The 6,878-nt window shown below is 37.4% G+C and overlaps 2 non-coding genes across 2 annotated transcripts; both read left to right on the plus strand.

Annotated features, from left to right (window-relative positions):
• Positions 1-4,990: 4,990 nt before the first annotated feature.
• LOC120103249 (U7 small nuclear RNA) lies at positions 4,991-5,052 on the plus strand. The gene has a single exon (XR_005505333.1). It is a non-coding gene; the product is annotated as a U7 small nuclear RNA (small nuclear RNA).
• Positions 5,053-5,065: 13 nt separating this feature from the next.
• LOC120103242 (U7 small nuclear RNA) lies at positions 5,066-5,127 on the plus strand. The gene has a single exon (XR_005505327.1). It is a non-coding gene; the product is annotated as a U7 small nuclear RNA (small nuclear RNA).
• Positions 5,128-6,878: the final 1,751 nt, after the last annotated feature.

Below are 6,878 nucleotides of genomic sequence, written 5' to 3' on the forward strand. Positions count from 1 at the left end.
TAGGCAAACGGAACCAGGAAATAAGCAGGAGTTGTTATTTTAATATCTGACAAAATTGACTTCCAATCAAAATTAATCAAAAGAAATAAAGATAACTGCATACTAATCAAGGAACAATCAATCACAAAGACATTACAATTTGAAACACATATGCTCAAAACACAGGTGTACGCAATTTTATACAGGAGGTGCTACTAGACATAAAGCCAAAGCTTAGTACAGACACGGGAAGAGTTGATGACTTCAATATTTTGCTTTCATTGTAAACGGGTCATCCAGACAAAAACTAAGTGATAAATGTGGGCATTAAATGACACTATAGATAGAGCACATTGACCTGTCATCCACAGATTGGCACTCAAATGTTAGAGAATAAACAATCTTCTCAGCAACCCATGTAACTGTCTCTAAAATAGAACACATATTGTGACACAAAGCAAGTCTCCACAAATATAAGAAAATTAAAAGAACTACATAAGTCTTCTCTTACCACAGTGGAATAAAAGTACATATCAACAGAATATAAAAATACAGAAATTATACAAAGGCATGGAAATAGAACAACATGGTATTGAATGATGAATGTATCATTGAAGAATCTAAAAAGGGTGTATAGATAGGAAAGGAAGTCAAAGTATCTTTATTTGCACATTATATGTGTCTATATGCAAAGTGGCAGGTTACAAAATTCACACATAAAATCTAGAAGCCTTCCTGCATAACAATAGCAAATACGCTGAAATAGAGTATCTGAAATTTTATAAAGAATCATGATTGTGCCCAACATTCAGAGATGATTACTGAAAACTATTAGTGATAAAATGGTAAAAAGCAAATGACTATGTGGTACCCATCTCCAACTGGTGCATTTTAATCACAGCACCTACACAGCTAAGTCTCAGGGATTATAACAGAAGAGGGGGTGGAAATAGTGTAAGACCCCAAGGAATAAAAGTTTGCTGTGAGATTATGTCTCTGAGAAATCTCAAAGAAGGTAGACCCATGAAGTCTCATTAATACAACTACCTAAACATGACCTGAATAAGGATGGCAACAATGGATTTCTTTACATAGACATCTTTAATTGAAAAATCTCATCAGTCCTTCAATCTAGGAAAAAAAAAAACACTACAGATGATTAAGGAATGCTGAGAATGGGAAAAATAGTCTTCTTCCCCAGGGAAGATTACGCCTATTGGTTATCCAAAACCAACTGACCATCTCTGAATTATGCAATACAAGTAACTATATGTTCTAAGCACAATTTGTTTATGTATTTAACAATATGTAAATGTATGGACATATAGTAAATAATATATGGTTTATTGAATATGTATCACAACAACTGAAGAAACAATGGTGATTTTTGAGAAAGAAAGCAAGGTAACAAACTTGGGAAATATTTGAGGAAAAGAAAAATGAGGAAAATTATGTAACTTTTTTAATTTCAAAAAGTGAAAAAAATCATAAAGGATTTAAAAAGAAGTCATGGAAGTAATTCAACTAACAAGAGCCACAAAAATAAAATACCTAGAGATAAACTTAACCAAAGAAATGAAAGAACTCTAACTTGAAAGGTTTGACAGTAAAGGAAGAAATAGAAGAAGACAGGTGGAGAAGAAAAGAACTTCAATACTCAAAAAATTAATGTGAAAACAGCCACTCAACTACTAAAAGCAATCTATAAATCTCATGAAACTCTAATAAAATTCTGGTGCATACATACTTCACATACATAGAATAAGTAATCTTAAATTTTGTACAGGAAGAGAAAAATCAATGAACCACCAAAAAAAAAAAAAAAAAAACCAAACCAAATTAATACTCTGGTAAGTATCACTGAACTTAATTTCTAGTTATTTTTAGAGCCATAGTAATAAAAGCCACACAACACTAGAACAAACATATAAGACAATGGAATAAAGTTGACGACTTAGATATACCTCCATGTAACTGTGCTCATAATTGACATAGATGCTAAAATTACATCCCATATCCCAACAAATGGTTCTATGGGAACTGTTCTTAACATGTAAAAGAATAAAGGTAGCATCTTGTTTCTCCTTCTGCACAAAACTCAAATCTAATCAATCTGAATGTTGGACTGGGTACTGTGAAAAAGTAGGGAGCACATTTCAACACATAGGCAAAAGAAAAGTTCATTGTTAATAAGAATTTGGTGGTACAGGAAATAAGAATCTCATGAAAACAAGAAGCTCCTATACAGCAAAGGAAAGTCTACTGAATATGAAGGTAGTCCACAAAATAGAGAAGATATTCATTGTCAGTTTTACCTCCAACAATGGCTTAATATCTAAAATACACATGAACAAAGAAACCCGAACAAAAATAAAATAAACCCAATTAAAAATAGGTCATCCATCTGAAAAGAGAAATCTCAAACAACAACAATAAAAACACTTTAATTTTTTATTTCTTGGCTTAAAATTTTTTATAAAATATATGTGATATACCCAGCTGGAGATGCTATTTAGAAGTGTTGTGCAACCTGTATTAATCTCATTGGAAGAAGTGAGTCACTGTGGATAAGCTCCTCTGGCACTGAAGCCTACTATTGATTTCCTAGTCTTTTTCTGCTTTCTGATTCTACCTTCCTCCTTCCACTCTCATGTCTTCCCCTCTTACTCCCGTGCCATCCTCACTGTGATAGAACAATGTTCTCAAATTGTAATCCAAAATGAATTCTTCCTCATTTAAATGTGAGTGTGTGTGTGTGTGTGTGTGTGTGTTCAAGTATACATGTGTGCATTTCCCCCATAGTCCAGAAGAGTGGGTCAGATTCCCTTATGTAGTACAAATACAAATACAACTTTATTTACCCTTGTGCACACACCTCATATCTAAGAAGATCAAAGACCTCCATGTAAAACTGGATACACTAAATCTAACAGAACAAAAACTGGAGAACACCCTTGAACTCATTGGCCTAGAGACACCTTCATAAACAACATCAGTGGCTCAGTCTTTAAGATCAACAACTGATACATGGGACCTCATGAAATTGAAACATTTCTGTAAGACAAAGGAAACTGAATAGGAAAAATAAAAAAGCAGCAGCCTTCACATTGGGAGAGGATCTTTATTCAGGAAATGCAAATCAAAGCAACTCTGAGTTCCCGTCTTACACCTGTCAGGAAGGCTAAGACCATAATTTCACGTGATAGCACATGCTGGTGAGGATATGGAGCAGGGAGAACACTCCTCCATTGCTGGTGGGAGTGCAAACTTGTATAACTATTTTGGAAATAAATTTGATGTTTTTTCTGAAAACTGGGAATACTTCTATCTCAAGACCCAGGCATGCCACTCCTGAGAATATACCAAAAAGACGCTCTGCCATCCCACAAGGGCATCTGCTCAACTCTATTTATTGCAGTTTTATTGATAATAGCCAAAAATTGAATACAACCTAGGTGTTCCTCAACAGAAGAGTGAATAACATAACTGTGGTACATCTACACAATAGAATACTATTCAACCATTAAAAACAAAGACATCATGAATTTTGCAGTCAAATGGATGGAACTGGAGATTATTATCCTGGGTTTGGTAACCCAGACCCAAAAACTACACGCATAGTATGTACTCACTTATAAATGGATAACTCCCATAAAGTACAGGATACTTACACTATATTGTACAGAACCAAAAAAGCTAAAGAAGAAAAGTCCAACTGAGGATGCTTTAATCTCACTTAGAAGGGGAAATAAAATAATCATAGGAAGCAGATGGAGAAAGAAAAATGGATGGGAGAGGGGAAGGGGAAGGAAATGGGGATGAGTTAGTGATCAGATGTAAGGAGAGACAGGAGAGAGGGCGAGAGGGTCAGGAGAATGAATGGAAATTTGCAGCACAGGTGGGAAAGTAGAGGACATCTTAATGATATGTCAGAGACATTGGAAAGGGAGACTCCCAAGTATCAATGAGGGTGACCTTAGATGAGACAACAGTGGGAATATGGAACCTAAAGTGGCTACCCCCCTGAAGCCAGGCATGAACCCCAGTGTAGAGATAGGGACACCAACCAACGAAAAACACATTTGACTTTAAGTTTACCCTGTCTACAAAGAATGTAGGGCCAAAGATGGAGCAGAGACAGCAGAAATGGCACACCAATAACCATCCCATGCTGAGACACATCCCATTGGCAAGTGCTAATCTCTGACACTATCAATAATACTCTGTTATGCTTGCTGATAAGAGCCTATCATAACTGTCCTCTGAGAGGCTCCACTGCGGAACTGATTTAAACAGATGCAGAGGCCCACAGCCAAACATTTGATGGAGCTGTGAGACTAATGGAAGAGTTGGAACAAGAAATAAGGGCTCTGAAGGAAATAGGAACTCCACAGAAAGACTAACAGAGTCAACTAACCTGTATCCTCAGAGCTCTGAGAGACTGAACCACCAACCAAAGACCACACATGAACTGGAAATAAATCTTTAAAAAAAAAAAGGATTTCTCAACTCTGAAAAATATAATGATGCAATACTAATTGTATGAGGACTTCATGGACCTGAAAGAACAGAGACATCTGCACTATGGAATCTATAAAAGGAAAGGAATAGTTAAGAAACATTACTCATGGTTCAAGTGCTCAAGAGGCACCAGGAAGTAAAAGAGTTGTTGTCTCTGGGTGGGATCCTACCCAGCTAAGTTTATTCTTTGTGTTTACAAAGGGAGGTAGATTTCTGAGTTCAAGGTCAGCCTGGGACAGAGTGAGTTTAGGTCTAGCAGTGGTGTGAGTGGTGATCTCCCAGCAGGATTCCATCCAGCAAAGCTTATTGCTTGGTCTGATTTGTGGGATAATCAAAAGGGAACCTGGGGTAAATGACTGAATTGATAGGTAAATAAAAGACTGGGCTTTGGACTGCAAGAGCTGAGCTAGCCAGAGAGGCATTACAGGCCTTTTTGAATTTTTCTAGCAGATTTTCTGACATTGGTCCGTAAACCCAAAAATATGCAGAGAATTATTACAACTCTTCACAAATTTGTTTAGCAGATTTTCTGATACTGGTTGGAAAACCCAGGAGCGACCCAGAGCACTGCTATAGATCTTTTAGAATTTTTCTAGCAGGTTTCCTTACTTTGGTTGGAAAACCCATGAACTACCTAGAGCACTATCTTAAGCAGAATATATAGTTGTCAGCTTGCACACCATCATTGACTGAGTTGTTTGTTCCACTGCTCCCAAAACCTCCTACTTAGAACTCCTGATCAAGCTGAATCAGATCCTCTGCAGTTGCCTATCTATGGAATACACTCCCCCTGACTGGGTTGCCTTGTCTGGCCTCAGTGGGAGTGGATGCACCTAACCCTGAAGAGATTTGATGTGCTAGGACCTGGGGAGGGAAATGAATATTCAAGGGGAGCTTTCATCCTCTCAGAAGAGAAGGAGAGGGAGTTTGGGGAGGGACTGTGTGAGGGTGGGAATGAAAGATCCCCGAAGAGAGACCCTTTCTAAAGTCGTGGGAAATCACGGACCCCAGACACAGAGAGACCATTTTGGATGTAATAAGCAAAGGCGAGGTTTATTACGGAGATCTATTATGGGGATCTCCGGGTCGACACGTATCCTGCGCAGGAGACAGAGGTGTCAACCCCGAAGCTCAAAAGTCAGGGGTTTATATAGGGAAGGCTAGGGGGTTTGGCGCGGTTACACACAATTGGCTAATTTCTGGCGCGGCTATAAGTGATTGGCTCATTTAAACATGGCAGTGAGATTACAGCACAGCAGGAGAGTACGTATTGACTAGAGCATACAGGATTTTAGAAGCTAGGGGCGTATCAGGGTTGAAGGACATCTGGTTAAGGTGTGACTCTGAGTAAGCTGGGGGAGGTGTCTTTCTGCCAGATGGTTTGGGTCAGTCCTGATAACTCGGGCTGGTTCCCGCATTCCTTTTCTTTATCTTTATGGTCTGTTAGTCCTAGCGGCAGGGTGGGGCTGCCTGGACTTGGCTTTTCACAGTGTTTAGCCCTGAGTCTGAATTTTGAAACTTATTCTTTTAACTTCATATTTTTAAACCTTAAATCTGTATAATTTTCCTTTCAGGACAGGGAGGGGATAGCAATTGGGATGTAAAGTGAATAAACAAATAAATGAATGAATATTTATTTTTTAAAAAGTAAAGGAGAGAGAGAGAGAGAGAGAGAGAGAGAGAGAGAGAGAGAGAGAGAGAGATCTGGTTCCAGATGAGTTCATTGATGAATTTAACCAAATTTAAAGAAGAAATTAAGGAAGTAGATCTGTATTGTCTCTTTCAGAATAGAAAAACACAGCCCATGAGACTATCATTACTATAATGTAAATGGTAAGTCTCAACATTAGGAAAAAGCCAAGAATCCAAAGTGCAACCAGAATTCTATATGAATATAGATGCAAAAATCATGAATTACATATTGTCATGTTGAAACACTAATTTCATAAAATGGATTGCACCCAAGCAAGCAAATGGTATTTATCATAGGCAAGAAAAATATCTCTGATTAAGCACTCAAAAATTAACTATTGAACCCATCACTCTAACAGAATTATGAAAAATAAAACCACACTATTGTATCAGTAGATGAGGGAAATACATTGAGCAAAAATCTATTTATCATAAAAAAATTAAAGAATTAGAAATTTCTTCATAAGTAATCTCTACAACTTTTTCCCTCTCGACTATTTTCATATTTAAAGTGAAAAGCTGAAATATTTCTGAATAATATGAAAGACATGGCTTTGTATTCTTCTTCACCAATGCTTTCCCACAATGTACTAGAAGTCTAGAATTGACCTGGACCAGTAGGTTATTCTTAAGTGACAGGTTTTTGAGCAGGAGGACTGGAAGATCAGAAATAACAATGACAGGAA

This window comes from Rattus norvegicus, chromosome 5 (genome assembly GCF_036323735.1).
Source record: "Rattus norvegicus strain BN/NHsdMcwi chromosome 5, GRCr8, whole genome shotgun sequence".
Lineage (NCBI taxonomy): Eukaryota > Metazoa > Chordata > Mammalia > Rodentia > Muridae > Rattus > Rattus norvegicus.